The 15784-nt window shown below is 44.7% G+C and overlaps 1 protein-coding gene across 5 annotated transcripts in view; it reads right to left on the reverse strand.

The window, feature by feature from the left end:
• Nucleotides 1-4195, reverse strand: part of AGBL3 (ATP/GTP binding protein like 3) — a 279448-nt gene extending 275253 nt beyond the window's left edge. For 4 of the 5 annotated variants that reach the window (XR_003856022.1, XM_029597245.1, XM_029597246.1 and 1 more), the window contains exon 1: nt 3993-4195. The gene's annotated coding sequence lies outside the window, so the exon portion shown is untranslated. Of the gene's footprint in view, nt 1-2859; nt 3195-3992 lie in introns of those variants that run through there. The other variant, XM_029597244.1, reaches the window with a different exon arrangement.
• Nucleotides 4196-15784: the final 11589 nt, after the last annotated feature.

Raw genomic sequence — 15784 nt, forward strand, 5'->3', positions numbered from 1 at the left:
TGCTGGAATAGGCAGAAAGAATGCTGGAGGGATGTGTGCTGAGTACTGAGATGGATGATTGCTGGATCACACTGGATGTGTGCTGGAACCGGCAGAGAGAATGCTGGCGGGCTGAGTGTTGGGGGGGATGAGTGCTGGATCACGCTGGGTGAGAGCTCGAACAGGCTCAGGAGTGCTGAGATGGGAAGCTAGCGGGACTGTCTAGAAGACTGTAATGCTGGATTTAGTGATTGATGGAATGCAAATTAGTCTGTTTGACTGAAGAGATCTGGAGAGAAAGAGATAGGGAGAGAGGAAAACGCGTATAGCGTTATGAGCCCTGGGTCCTGGGGTCACAAAGGGGCGCACTAAGGGGCAGGCCCCTTAGGTCGCGCCCCTTTGGGCGCGTGACGCCGCCGGGATCGCTATGGAATTTAAAAGGCTCCAGACGGCTTCTGATAGGCCGTCTAATGTGGGCACGCGGCTAGACTCACAACCACGCGATTCCCTTCTCTGTAAAGCACAACCACGCGATTCCCTTCTCTGTAAAGTTTGTGGTTCTCTTATTCCTATAGTCTCTTATTACTATAGGAGTCAGTGTGTCGGTCGGTTTCGCGTCCTCTCCCTTTCCGCACGGCTCACACACGAGGTATGAGCGGGCTCTTGCCCCGAATTGGCTGCGCCGGCTGCGCGAGCCCCAGCGGAAGGGAGGAAAAGATCGAAGTAAGGAGGGAGGCCGTCGAGCCGAAGAGAGTGCCGCCGGGATCGCTATGGAATTTAGAAGGCTCCAGACGGCTTCTGATAGGCCGTCTAATGTGGGGGCGCGGCTAGACTCACCACCACGCGATTCCCTTCTCTGTAAAGTTTGTGGTTCTCTTATTCCTATAGTCTCTTATTCCAATAGGAGTCAGTGTGTCGGTCGGTTTCGTCCTCTCCCTTTCCGCACGGCTCACACACGAGGTACGAGCGGGCTCTTGCCCCGAATGGGCTCGCGCGGTGTGTATTTGTTCTGTTCATTTTCAGTATTTTATGCATATACATTTTTTACACGCATAGGATTTTAAGCATTTAAGTACCACTTACTTCAATGTTATGCCTGCAAAAAGGTGTTTCCGTGCATAAATGTCCAAAAAAAATGGAATGAATGGGTATTTCAAAATGAATATAGCAAATTTTTGTTTGAACTGAAAAGCAATCAAATGAAAAAATTTCCCATGCATATCACATGACCTCAATAAAATGAGGCAACTTTAAGAGGGTAATTTACAACAGCTCGTGTTCGGCTAAATTTAACTTCTTTACTCCCTTACTATATACTGTAATCATCTAGATACTGCTTAAACTGTAGATATTAAGGCATTCTTAATACTGTAATCATCTAGATACTGTTTATACTACAATCATCTAGATACTGTTTAAATTGTAGATATTAAGGTTTTCTTGTATATACTGTAAATTTTTAGTCTCCCCTTATCTCAATCACTGTTCTAATTTTGTTACAACCCCTGTTCTAAATTTTTGTTCTAACTTGTTTAAAATTATTATTCAGTTCCCTGTAAAGCCTTTAATGCTACATTCATGTCTCAGTGTAAACCGATGTGATGTTCCCAATGAACATCGGTATATAAAAACGTTTAAATAAATAAATAAATAAAGTCTGCATGTAGAAAGCACATGTAGCCAGATAAGTGCCCAAATCTTCATTTAGAAGGATAACTTCTGAGTTATCCAGCTAAATGCTTCTAAATATGGACCTCTATGTACATAAATTAAGCCGCACTAGTTAGCCCACGAAAGAGGAGGTGTAACTTTGTGTGTTAATCTGTGTGCACTCCGGGCAAATTATCCACCAAATTTCAAAGCGAAAATATGTGATAAGTTTGCTTGGCAAATTTGGGGTGGTCTGTGCACAAAAGATACATGCAGACTTAACTTAAGCACTCATAGTCATATATTACCTCATGGGGAGCAATTTTCAAATAGCCAACATACATGGCCGATACAGTACAGTGCGCTCCAGCAGAGCGCACTGTTAACCTGCGTTTGGACGCGCGTTTTCGACGCGCTAGCTTTACCCCTTATTCAATAAGGGGTAATAGCGCGTTGAAAACGCGCGTCCAAACCCCCCCCCCAAAACTAATAGCGCCCGCAACACGCAAATGCATGTTAATGGCCTTATTAGTCATTCCCGCGCGATTCACTAAGTAAAATGTGCAGCCAAGCAGCACATTTTACTTTCAGAAATTAGCGCCTACCCAAAGGTAGGCGTTAATTTCTCTTGGCACCGGGAAAGTGTATAGAAAAGCAGTAAAAACTTTTTCTGTACACCCTCCGACTTAATATCATGGCGACTTTTACTGAATTGGCCTGATAGTTGCAGACTACAGGGGAGATTTTAACGCACCTGCTTTACACCTACGTCCAAAGAAAAACAACTCACGCTGTTTCTCTTTGATAATCAGTCAGGGTCAAAGATCAATCATGGCGATATTAAGTCAGAGGTCCCAAAGTAAAAAATAATTAAAAATTAAAAAAAAACATTTAAAATCGGCCCGCGGCTCGAAAACCGGATGCTCAGTTTTGCCAGCGTCTGGTTTCCAAACCTGTGGCTGTCAGCGGGTTTGAGAACCGACGCTGGCAAAATTGAGCGTCGGCTGTCAAACTTGCTGACAGCCGCCGCTCCTGTGAAAAAAGAGGCGCTAGGGACGCGCTAGTGTCCCTAACGCCTCTTTTTACAGTGGACCCTCATTTAAATACTGAATCACGCACGCAGGAGAGTGGCCTATGTGCACACCGGGAGAGTGGGCACTTACCCGGTCTCCCACGACTTTTACTGAATCGGCCTGATAGATGCAGACTACAGGGGAGATTTTAACGCACCTGCTTTACACCTACATCCAAAGGGAAACAACTCGCGCTGTTTTTCTTTGATAATCAGTCAGGGTCAAAGATCAATCTTTACTTCAGCCGAGAAAGGTAGCAGCCCTCCAAGCAAAGCATCTCTCCTCTCCTACCTGAGGCCTAGAGATTCATCATTTTGCTATAATTATAACCAAACGATCGCCCACGACAGAAAAAGGGGCGTGGCCAGGCAAATGAGCAGCCAGCTACATTGCAGCACACGGTAAGGCACGCGGTGATATTGGCTACACAAGTCATTTTCACCCCCATAGCACCCCGGGAAAAGTTGTAGCTATTTCCTGCCAAATTGCCTGTGCTAGTGTGCGATACTTTATATCGCATAAAGCGCTGGCAGCCCCTAATCTCCATAAACCCTATCCAAACTCCTCCCTGCTGAATAATTAATTTCAATAGGTGATTTGAGATAGGCCGTTATCATGCACGTTACAGCATTATCCTAAAATGATGAAGGACCCCCCCACCCCCAAAAATTGTTCTTTGTCTACCCTGGGCTCCCCATTGATAAGACAGCAAACCTCACCCCGTCCCTTGCTCTCTCCACAAGGCTCAGTGCCATCCTTACAGAGGCTTGGATTATCCTTAAACGGTTACGTTGTGCCCCACCCCCCATAAAATATGTTTACCCTGTCCCTCACGTCTCTCTTCCCGGGAGTATCTCCAGTAGGAGGAGGAGAGGGTGTCAGGGGGGTGGATTTAGGCAAAAGCAACAGGAGGGTGCCTAGAGTAACAAATTCTGAAAGTGCCCCAAACTGGGACTGTCCGGCTGCTCCTTCATTTCTGAGGGTGAAATCCTCCACCCCCACTATTCTGCCTAGGGACACCATAATCTTAGGGGGTGTAGCTCTCTCTCTCCCCCCCGATCAATCCGTGCGGCTGCGTCTCTCCAGGGGAGTATGAGTGTCTCTGTCATAGGAGGGTGGGGGCAGAATCAATGCGTGGCTGCGTGTCTCTTCCAGCGTTTGTGGCTGTCTCGCGGGGGGGGGGCAGGGCGGCGGTTTGTCTCTTCCGGTCTCCCCCGGGGAATCGGTGTATGGCTAAGAGTCTCTCTCTCTCTCAGCAGCAGGGGAGGTGTTTCTGTGTTCGTGTCTCACCGATCGCGGTGGCCGGCGGGGAGGATGTCAGACGATGTCCCCGGACGGCGGGCCTGTTCCCGGGCTCTCCAGTCCCTGTGCGCTCTTGGGACCTTTGTGTACGCGTTGCCCCAGCAACCGGCGGGCGGGGCGGGGCAGGGAGCGGAGCTTAATTCTCGCGAGAACTGCTGCGACTCCCGCAGCTGCGCCGCCTCCTCCCAACCCCTCCGCGCCAGGCCGCGAGTGAAGGGGTGGGGGCGGGGCGGGGCGGGGCCTAGACGTGACGTCTCTCTATTAAAGAAACAAAACAGCCGCGGCTGACATGCGCCCTCCCGCCGGCGGGTGCCGGAGAGCGCTGTAGGCGCTCAGCGGCCTCTGTCGCCCTTTCCCCGTGTTATTTAGCAGCAATTCAGCTTTGGTGCTCTTCCGCCTTTCCGTGTATCAGTGCCAGACTTGCCCGTCGTGCTGAAGATGAGGGACAGCACTGGAGTGCCCCGGGATTCTTAGATTTGAAAATGTAGATAGTTAATGAAAGCCATTTAGACGGATAATTTGTTATACGTCCAAATGACAAGTTTTGGTATATATTCAACCTCTTATCCGGCTAAATGAGGCCGGATAAAAAAAAGGCGTTCTGTGGACATAACAGGGAGGAGTGGTATTCAAACTGATCCGGCTTCGGTAGCTAGCAAACTTCAGACCTGCTATTAAGCAAATCTAAAGTTAGCTGATTATCTTATCTGGATAATTTTAAACTTAGCTGAGTATCTTCACTAATAGATCTTATCTGGCTAATTTAGCCGGCTATGCTGAATATTGATGTCAAGAGGGGGAAAGTCTTAAACTGCTCACCTTGGTGCACAGGCCAAGGGAACTTTTTACAGGTAGACTTTCTTCCAGATTTCAAAGGGTTGTTGTATTTTCCCATTGAAAACTGTCAGACCTACTTGGAGGTCCATAGTCAAAAGCATTTAGCAGGATATCTCAGAAGTTATCTGGTTAAATGAAGATTTGGGCAGTTATCTGGCTAAATGCCTTTGACTATGGACCTCCAAGTAGCTCTGACAGTTTTCAATGGGGGACATAACTGGGAGGAGTTGAATTAGCTGGATACGTTATTCAGCTAATTCCGATATTCAGAGTCAGCCCATTGACCTGGCCTAAATTTATCCGGCTAACTTTAATAGCCGGGTATATTCAATGGCACGACCACAGCCAGGAGTAGACAGGATAAGTCAGCCAGATAACTGTATCTGGCTAACTTGCTGAGCCCCTGCAGAATCTGGTCAAAACATAACTGCCAGGAATGCCCCCACCCCCGGCCCGACTAAACGTCTATGGGCTGTCGAGCCCTGCAAGTACTTGTGAGGCAGGGCTCTTTTCAGTTTACCTGGGTTTACTGTCTCAGCATGACAAGAGGTTAACTTTCTAAAATGCAAAGGAATGAAAATGATAAAATCCATTTCTCCAGCATCCCTCAACTGTAAGTGGCTCTGTTTTTTTACCTTTAAAAGAACAGGGAGAGGAAGCACGGTACTGGGATGTAATTTATTGTCAGGGTGGCTGCATGGTGCCGCCGGTAACTGGCTTACAAAGCACCAGCGGAATGGCAGATAGATGCAATAATCAGTCAGCAGCATTTTGGGGACATTTTTTCCCCCAAAGGAGTCTGTTGTATGCTTGTGTTTATAGCTGAGGAATCCCATTTCTGGATTATGGGACTCATCTTTCACACTCTCCATATCCATTTATATTTAATGTTACCAGAAGGTGCAATAAACGTTGACATAACAGTATGATACAGTCTTAATGATATGGTAAGAGGTTTTTTTCAGCTCAGGTGACATAGTAGAGGTCATTATTGAGTGGTTTCTGTAAGATTTTAGAGGGTTGTTTTTACAGTTACAAAACCCACATGTGTTTATTCTCGGATTTAATGAATTTGAAATAAAATGTTGAAAATGTATGGGGCCAAATAAGCAGATTCATGCTTTTACAGTCATGTCCGTGCTGCACTAGTAAAGACACAGTGTATATTATGGAGCTGATCTGTAGAGAGAAGGGTTACCTAACCCAGAAACAGGATTCCACATCAAAAGCAAAGCTGAGCCTAGAGATCATTAATTACCTGAGACATATAATCACTGCCTATTGATCTTATGCACATGTTGTTCCTGTTGAAGTACATGGACTACTATTACTACCACTTACATCTCTAGCGCCACTAGAAGTATGCGTTACGTTTGTGGACACTTAGGCTGAGGTAGGATTGGCACCACCATCAGCAGGCAGACTCTGATGGAGTAGAGCCCCAGCTGGAGCTTCGCCTATACCAGCCCTCGTTCCCCTCGGGTCGAGCCTTTGGGAACCGGGGCTGGCAGGTCAGATGGTGTGGGGTCTCTGCTGGTGGCAGAAGAGGTTCTTGGAAGGCAGGACTGTAGGCTGGCAGAAATCAGGCGTGTCCGGGAGCAAGCAGTGGTTGGTGGCAGGCAGCGGTCAAACATATTCCAAGGTCAGGCCAAGGTCAATCCAGGTTTCCGTCCAAAGGGAAGGAGGGACAGGTCGACCAGGAGAAGCACAGAAGGCAGGAAACACTGGAGACCATGTAGGACCTGAAGGCAAGGCGCTGAAGGCAAGGCTGGGCTGAAGACGAGGCGCTGTGGCAACATGCTGTACACGGAGTCGTGGGACCTGTGGCTGAGGTGAGTAGGAACTAGAGCGCTGCCCTTTTATAGGGCTTAGTGCTGATGTCATCAATAGGGGCTGTGGGGCAGACACGCAGGTGTTGGCATTGAGGGTGGTGGCTCGGCCTAAAATTGTTGGTGCCGTCCTACCGCATGTGCTGGTGGTGTCTTGCTGCATCTCGGCCCGGACCCAGAGGTAAGAGCGGCAGTTCGTGGAGGATCGGAACAATATACAGTGCTGTTCAGATACACATAAGAGACAGTCCCTACTAAGAAGAACTTACAATCGATTTGAAATAAGAGACTTTTGGTGTTCCATGTATTCCAGGAAAATGGTTAAAACCAACAAGGGTACCATCAGGAGAGCCAGGGGTTAAGATTTTAAAGCACAAAAGTGGGTTTTTAGGCTGAATTTGAATAAGGCCAGATATGGGGCATGATGCATTGACTCAGGAAGACTATTCCAGGTGTATTGCGCAGAAGCTGGAATGCACAGACTGGAGTTGGCAATGGAATGGAACAGAGATCATGGGATATTTTATATATGGGTTTTGGATTTATGGAGTAGAACAACAAGGGAGTGCAAAGTTCCATGAATATCTTAGGTTCATTGAATTAGCGTAAATGATTATCCTGTGACTTGCAGTCCAGGGAGGTTTGTTACACACTACTGGCCTGGACTGATTACTCCCAGCCCTGCCATTAATTAATTAATCTTTACAACCCTCTGGTCCGAATTACTGGCAGCAAATAATAAAAATGCATTCATAATAGTAAAACATAAATTACATAGAATTAAAACATAAAAATCTGAACTTAATACCTGGCACTAATACTTCATTTTAACACTACCCATCTCCCTGTTGGAAAGAAAAGGTTTTGACCTTTTTTCAACAGATCAGAAAACCTCTAAACACAAATCCAATGGAAGGGAATTCCAAGGGGTCAGAGCAGCCAATGAGAATAGTCAAGCTCTAGGGGTAAATACTCAAAAAACATACATTTATGTTAATTAGCCAGACAGAGTATTCAGCAGCAATGTATGCTCTTAAATATCCCCAGATAAATTGCTACTTAGCTGGATGTTACCTGCTATTGAGCGGGTCTAACTTAGCTGGATAACTTAACTGGCTATCTAGGTGGTAGCCGCTGAATATAGCCACATAAGTCAGACTTTACTGGCTAAGTGGCCTCCTGGTGTCCACCCAGCAAACTTGGGGTACTGATAGAACCCACAGCTTCAATGTATTCTGTGAGCACAAACTTCAAATAATCATAGAAACAGGATGGCAGAAAAAGACCATATGGCCCAGCCAGTCTGCTCATCCATCTAATTAATTTAGCTTTATAATTCCCATCACTTCCTTAGAGATCCCCTGTATTTATCCCATGCTTTCTTGAATTCAGATACTGGTTTTGTCTCTACCACTTGCACTGGGATTCCGTTCCATGCATCCACCACCCTCTCTGTAAAGAGATATTTCCAGATTACTCCTGAGTGTACCCCCCTTCACCCTCATCTCATGACCCCTCATTCTAGAGCCTCCTTTCCATTGAAAGAGGCTCACCTGCTGTGCATGGAAACCTTGGAGATGTTTGAATGTCTCTATTATATCTCCCCTACCTCACCTTTCCTCCAGGGTGTACATGTTTAGATCTTTAAGTCTGATCCCATAAGCTTTAGAACAAAGACCACTGCCCATTTTAGTAGCCCCCTCTGGAGCGACTCCATCCTGTTTATATCCTCTGGAAGGTGGGGTCTCCAGAACTGTACTCAGTATTCCCAGTGAGGTCTCACCAGGGACCTATACAGGGGCAATATCACCTCCCTTTCTCTGCTGACCATTCCTCTCCCCGTGCAGCCAAGCAGCTTTCTGGCTTTTACCATCACTTTATCCACCTGTTTGCCCACATTGAGATCATCAGATACAATCACCCCGGGATCTCGCTCTTCCTTTGTGCTTAGAAGAATTTAACCTCCAATACTGTACCTTTCCCTTGGTGTTTTGCATCCTAATTGCATTTCTCTGCATGTTTTAGCATTAAATCTTAGCTGCCAGACTTTAGATCATTCCTTGAGCTTTACCAGTTCCCTCCTCATATTTTCCACTCCTTCCTGGCTATCCACCCTGTTACAGATTTTGATATCATTGTCAAAAAGACAAACCTTTCCCGACAGCCCTTCCATTATGTTGCTCACAGAAATGTTGAAAAGAACTGGTCCAAGGACTGATCCATGAGGTGCACCACTGGTAACATCCCCCTCCTCAGAGAAAACTCCATTTACCACTCCCCTTTGTCGCCTCCCACTGAGCCACTTTTTAACCCAGTCACTCACTCTAGGATCCATACCAAGGGCACACAATTTATATGTCTTCTGTGCGGAACCGTGCCAGAGGTCTTGCTCAAATCCAAGGGCACTACATCTAGCGCTCTCCCTTGATCAAACTCCCTGGTCACCCAATCAAAGATTCATCTGACCAGATTTACCTCTGGTAAAACCCTGCTGCCTCGGATCTTCCAATCCAAATGGCTTCCAAACATTGCACTCTCCTCTGTTTTCGCAACGATTCCATTAGTTTGCTCACCGGAGAGGTCAGACTAACTGACCTGTAGTTCCCAGCCTCCTCCTTCTAGGCCATGCACAGCTCAGAAAATTAAAATGGCTAATTTAAATTTAATGTACCCAAGATTAACCCACAAAATCCACCATAAACACAATCCACTAAAATGCAGCTGTGTTCGGCAGGAATATCTTTCTGATTTCCATGTTGCTGAATTATTTTAAAAAATGTGTCTACTTCTCTGAGTTCTTTAACAGATTTTAATTTTAGTCCTGGGGGAATTCTGCCCTACTGCGGAGAGGGGAGGGTGAGAGGGGTGTGTGGGGGGAGGGAAGGGGGATGCTTGAGTGTGGGTTTCAGAGAGAGGGAGCCTATATGAGGAGATTGTGAAGGAGTGTGTTTGTGTGTGACAGATAGGGATCGTGTGCATGTGAGGGTGCTAGCCTGTGTGAAGGGATGGTGTATGTGTGAGACAGAACCTGTGTGAAGGGATACATGAGAGAGAGACATAGGTAGCCTGTGTGAGGAAATATGTGTGAAAGAGAAAGGGAGCTTGTGTGGGTGTGTGTGCAAGAGAGAGGGCCCTGTATGAGGGGATGTGTGTGTGCGCGAGAGAGTGAGGGAGCCTGTATGAGGGTGTGTGTATGTGTATTAGAGAGAGAGAGGGAGCATGTGTGAGGGGCAGCACTGAGAACGGGGTCAAACTCTGGGAGTGGAGATAGAGTGGAAGGGGTTGAGCCTAGAGGTGGAGGGGAGAGATACTGGCAGGTGGAGGAGTTGGGGCCTGAGAGGGCAAAGTGGCCAGGGGAGTAGGCAGAGCGAGTGGAAGGGACCCTCTTACAGTGAATTTCTAGGGAAATTCTGCTCAAAATATTTAAAATTCTGCATCTCTAAGAAATAACTTTTTTCTGTATTAATTTAAAATGTAATTACTTAGACTGTCATGTAAATTGTGTTATTTTGACCAATATAAAGTTTGCAGAATTTTAAGTTTTTGTGCGCAGAATTTTAAATGTTTTTGCGCAGAATTCCCACAGGAGTATAATTTGCACAAAAGAGAACATTTGCTCTGAAAAAATGGTATTTGAGAAATATGTAGCCATTTGATTGGGTGATGATTATATTCTAAGTGGTAGATATATTGTATGAAGGATATGATTGCTTTGAAGGATATATAACCACTATTATAAGTGGCCTAAAATTTAAAGAGAAATCTAAAAATTGTTCCGTGAGTATTTTGACAGTTTTTGCTGTTATTTATCCATGGTGTGAATTAATTTAAATTTAATACCATAATAATGGTAACCAGCAAAGACTAAAAAGAACCGGAGTAATATGATCACTCTAGCAGCCACGTTTTGTACTAATGAACTTGGCAGTCCTAAATAAACAGCAGTGCAGTAGCCCAGCCCAGAAAATACTAGGGCTTGAACCACTGAATGGAAATCTTGAAGAGACAATAGAAGTTTTAGATGAGAAACGGTTTTTAACTACTACACAAGCAATTGCTTGAATCTGCGCCCTCGCGTTAAGACTTTGATCAAACATGACTGGCAAGTTAACCACAGGCCGCAAAGGAAGAGCTTCCATACATTAAGCTGCTTCCTCATCCACTAAGAAGAGAAATGGGTGATTAACATTGCGTCCGGTCTATCCAGATGTTTACCCACAGGAGGGCCTAGCAGCAGTCATGGCTCATCTCAGCCTGTTAAAGGTGCAGAACTAAGAATCCCTGCCAGACCATGATCCCCTGTGCTTATAAGAGGGACAGCTTGAGTGGGGAAACGCCACTGCCCTTAGGACAGACATGCAAACCTTTTGAGGCCATCCAAGTATTTCTGTTTACTAATTGCAAGTAATTATCAACCCTTGGCGCAGCCCCTTACAATTTTAGGAATTCCCCGAGCTGAGTGGAAGGTTGGAAGCCTATTTACATAATTGCTCTTCAGCAGCCTGAGAGCTTAACCCTTATATAATAATAGCTGACCTGCATTAACTTCAGTGGGAGAGCGAGAAATAACAGAGAAAGAGCAGGGATACAAAGTGTTGTCAGACATTGAAATGCTTTGGTAGCTACTGCCCTAAAGACCCATGCATGTTGGGCTATAGGGGAGGGGCAGGGGGCTGGCCAGAGTGCCCACACATGCCCCCCCCCCCAAAAAAAAAATTTAAGTTCTGGCTATGCCCCTGGTTTATCTAGATTCAATGTCAAACAATTCTCTGTACTTCCAATTGTTCACAGCAAGCATATAAGTAGACATCCTGGTAAAAGCCATCTGATAGCAGGCATGGACCCTCGGGTGGTAGTGGGGCTCACTACAACAGGTGGATGATCCCAAGGCGGGACCACCTGGAGCTTCGCCTTTGCCAACCTTCTCCTTCAGGTCGAGTCCTTGGGTTCTGATGGCCGGCAGGTCTTAGGTGGGTCTCTGGGGTCGACAAGGATTCGGGGCCAGGGCCAGCGGAAGCTCTAGGCAAACTAGGCCCGGGCCTAGGGCGCCGACCATTAGGGGGCGCGAGCCATGTGGCGCCAAAGAGGAGTGGAGATTTGGCGGCCCAGAGATAGGCGTTGGGGCCGAGACCAGGGGGTGGCAGCATGACCGGATTGGGGAGGGGGGGGGGGCGCGCAAGGCAGAAGGTGCCTAGGGCGCCTAATCCCCTTGCACCGGCCCTGGTCAGGGCAGGCAGAAGACAGCATAAACCAGAGAACAGGCAGAGGGCTGAGGCAGGCAGCAATCCAGGGAGTTCCAAGCACAAGCCGAGGTCAGAGGCCAAGAGGTCAGGCCAGAGACGGACAACAAGGATGACCAACAGAGGAACAGATAGGACAGGACCTGGGAAGAACAAGAGACGCAACAAGGGGAGCAAAACCAAGAAGGACGAGACGAAGGTGGGGTACAGACAAGGGAGGGCCAAGGACAGAAACAGGCAGAGAGGCACGATAGGGCAACCCCCACCGAGGGAAACAAGACGCTCAGGGAACCTGTTGGCGAGGTGGGAGGCATAAGAAGAGGTATACCTAAATACTGCGGGTGGGTGAGGTCATCTCGATGAGACTTCCTGGCTGTGCCTGCCTAGGCACACATATAACACGGGTAAGCGCGAGCACCCGCTCCTAAAGGACGGACCATCGGGAGTTTGCTGGTGGCATGAGCTGGCAGTGTTCCGAGAGACAGTGTGGGCGGAGCCTGGTGAGTGCCTCTTAAGGGTCCGTCCCCGGGGAGAGTGGGATCTAAAAAGAAAAGATTGCGGTATATCATTCACTTAAAGGTCTCCGATTCACGCTTTTCTTACTCCATGCCAGATATATGATGCCGTAACCATAATTTCGCCAGTTAATTGGACTAAAATATGCACCCTGGCTTAAGAAGGCTTTCGTTAATCCAAGCTTGACTTTTTTTTACTATGTGTTTTTTGTAATAATAATTTTAAATCGTTCTCACCTTTTCTATAATCTCTTACAAGTTAGCCCTGTTATTTGCCCTGTTATTTGTAACCTCTTGTTTGATGTACTTTCCAACTTTGGTTCTATGTAAACCGACGTGATATGTACCAGTACATGAACATCGGTATATAAAAGCCTTTAAATAAATAAGTAAAAATAAATTCTAAAGCCAGCAATCAAAACGAATAGAGAGGGAAAAGGATCTCAGTCCAATCACATAAACGTAACAATTTTCTAAATCGCAAATGACAATATCATAAAAACAGCTCTCATATTTTAATCTGCAGCCTCTCGCCGCATAATGGGCCGCAAGCTGTATTCAGCCTTCAGAGCAATGTGATGTTTCAATCATTTATTGTCATTTGCAAAAATAATGTCCTTAAATAATTTTTATTCCCAAAAAATATAGCAAACGTTTTGCAAACTACCAAAAGTTTTTCTCAAAGACTCCCACAAAAATCTTAATATTCCCACACATTCGAAACAAAAATTGTTAAGAAAAGAATACTTAGCCCAATAACTGAAACATTTAAGCCAAGCAAAAATAGCTTATCCATCACAATTCACAACTTTCCCAACATGATTCATGTTTCAACTGGTATCTCAGTCTTCTTCAGGGGATTTTGTTTGTAACTTCCTATAGGCAAATATTCTTCAAACCTAAATTTAAAAACAAAAATAACAAAAAATGAACAATAAAATCAAATCTACAAACTCACAGAAAAGATAAATATATACCAGCCCTTGCCATCTCCCAAAATTTTCCCGGCCTCCAAGTCACATACCCTGAATTTATTAATGTTTCTATTTTGAGTTAATTTAATTTGGGCACACGACTTTTGTTTGTATATTGGGTTTATGACTTCTGGTTTCTATCTTACCCACTCCCCCGAGGCTCCTCTGGTGCCTCCACCAGCTTCGTTACCCCTCTACTTCCAAGTTATCACCCCTTGTTCATTGTAATTTCTCCTATTCATAAGTTTTAATGTAAACTGATGTGATATGACTGTCATGAATGTCGGTATAAAAAAGTATTAAATACATACATAAATAAATAAATAAATAAATAAATAAGGTTGTTAGGGTTGTTTTGTTGTAGGAGGTTTACTATATTGGAATGATAATTCATTTTATTCATGGCTTTCTGAGGGCCAAGCCCACACCCAGCACACATTACAAAAGGTCTAATTCCATAGGAGCTCCAAGTGTGTTTTTTGCAGAGTTTTCTGGTTGGCACCACAGCAGTACATGTTTGTTTATTTATTTTTCTATACCGATATTCATCGTTTTCTATACCGATGTTCATCGTACAAATTGATCCATGACGAAAAAGCTGAATGGCTGAACACAGCACTTCGAGTACATGTACCTCACAGAAATTTAAGATCAACAAACAAAGCTCTCTTAACCATTCCATCAGTAAAAACAGCAAGGCTGACACAGGTCAGGGAACGCGCGTGATCACGCACACTATCAGTGTTATGGAACACTATGCCCCTTGAGCTAAGACTCCAGAGAAATTTTAAACTATTTAAAACAAACCTCAAAACCTGGCTTTTCAAACAGGCCTTTCACAAAGAGAACGGCGCAAATAAGTAAGGAAGAGCAGGAATAGAGCACCTAACACATAATCTCCAAGTACATACCTGGAAATTATTTTTTATCACACAGATAATCGTAGTCAATAACCTGTAATGCCATGAATGAACCACATATTATCTCCTAGAAGTCATTCATCATTGGAAATTCCATGTCATTAACCAAATAGCTTTTAATCTTTATTTGTTATCGGATTCTATTGGCACCCCCTTTGTAAACTTTTGAGCTAATCTCCTCTATATGTGCCGTATTGTAAACCATTATGATGGTAAATAACTTAATGACGGTATAGAAAAACTTTTAAATAAATAAATAAATAAATAAATAAATATCACACCGGTTTACATGGAGATAGAGGGTTCTATCGATGTGGACTTCCTATTTTACACTGGAACTTTGCAAGCTTATTGCGCTTTGTCACATTATGTTGTTATATATTGTACAATAAGTTAGGTAGCTTTTAACATTGGGGTTAGTGACTTTTTACAATTGAGAATAGTGACTTTTTACAATGAAGTTAGTGACTTCTTGCATTGAGACAGTTAGTAGCTTTTTCTGTCGATGTAGACTTCCTATTTTACATTGGAGCTTCGCGAGCTTATTGAGCTTTGCTACATCATGTTGTTATACATTGTACAATAAACTAGGTAGCTTTTTACATTGAGATTAATGACTTTTTACAATGAAGTTGGCTTATTGCGCTTTGCAACATCATGTTGTTATACATTGTACAGTAAGCTAGGTAGCTTTTTATATTGATATTAGTGACTTTTTACAATGAAGTTAGTAACTTCTTACATTGAGATTAGTTAGTAGCTTTTTACAGAGATTACATTGAGATTAGTAACTTTTTACAGAGAAGTTAGTAACTTTATACAGTGCCTTTTATGTCCTTTAGGATAGCATCTTTGTGGTTGTCTGATGATTGTTCTGTGAAAACATGTGAAAACATAATATGCATGTCGTAAGTGATGGTGGGGGACAGCACAATAAATGTGGTAAATGCACGGTGTGTGCTACCACAATCGAAGGATCTACATGGACCCATCCAACAACAGGATATACAGTGGATAGGAACAACGAGACAGATTGGTTATATAGGCGATTATATGCCCCTGTTTAAAGGTGCACGTGGGCTGCACTAGTAGGGCTATAAGAGCCCGAATTATAGAACATCGATCAAGATTGAACACTGCCACAATAACAGCACCAATCGTCTGACATTGTATAGAGGAAAATCATACATTTGAACAATTAAGGTGGACAGTTATTGACAGTCTTGTAGATAAGAGAGTGAGCCAAACTTTATTAAATCGCCGGGAACAAGCATGGATTTTTAAATTACGCACAGAACAAGCCTTTGGACTACACGAACAACTGGATTGGATGTCTTTAACATAAAGCTCTGTGATTGGCAGCGAGAGTATTCCATGGGTTCTTTAAAAGGAAGCAGGAAGGATATAGTGGAAGAGAACCGTCGGTCAGCGTCAGGCGGAGGCTCTTTGAGCACCGATGAAGGAG

The sequence above is a fragment of the Rhinatrema bivittatum genome, chromosome 4 (genome assembly GCF_901001135.1).
Source record: "Rhinatrema bivittatum chromosome 4, aRhiBiv1.1, whole genome shotgun sequence".
NCBI classification, from domain to species: Eukaryota; Metazoa; Chordata; class Amphibia; order Gymnophiona; family Rhinatrematidae; genus Rhinatrema; species Rhinatrema bivittatum.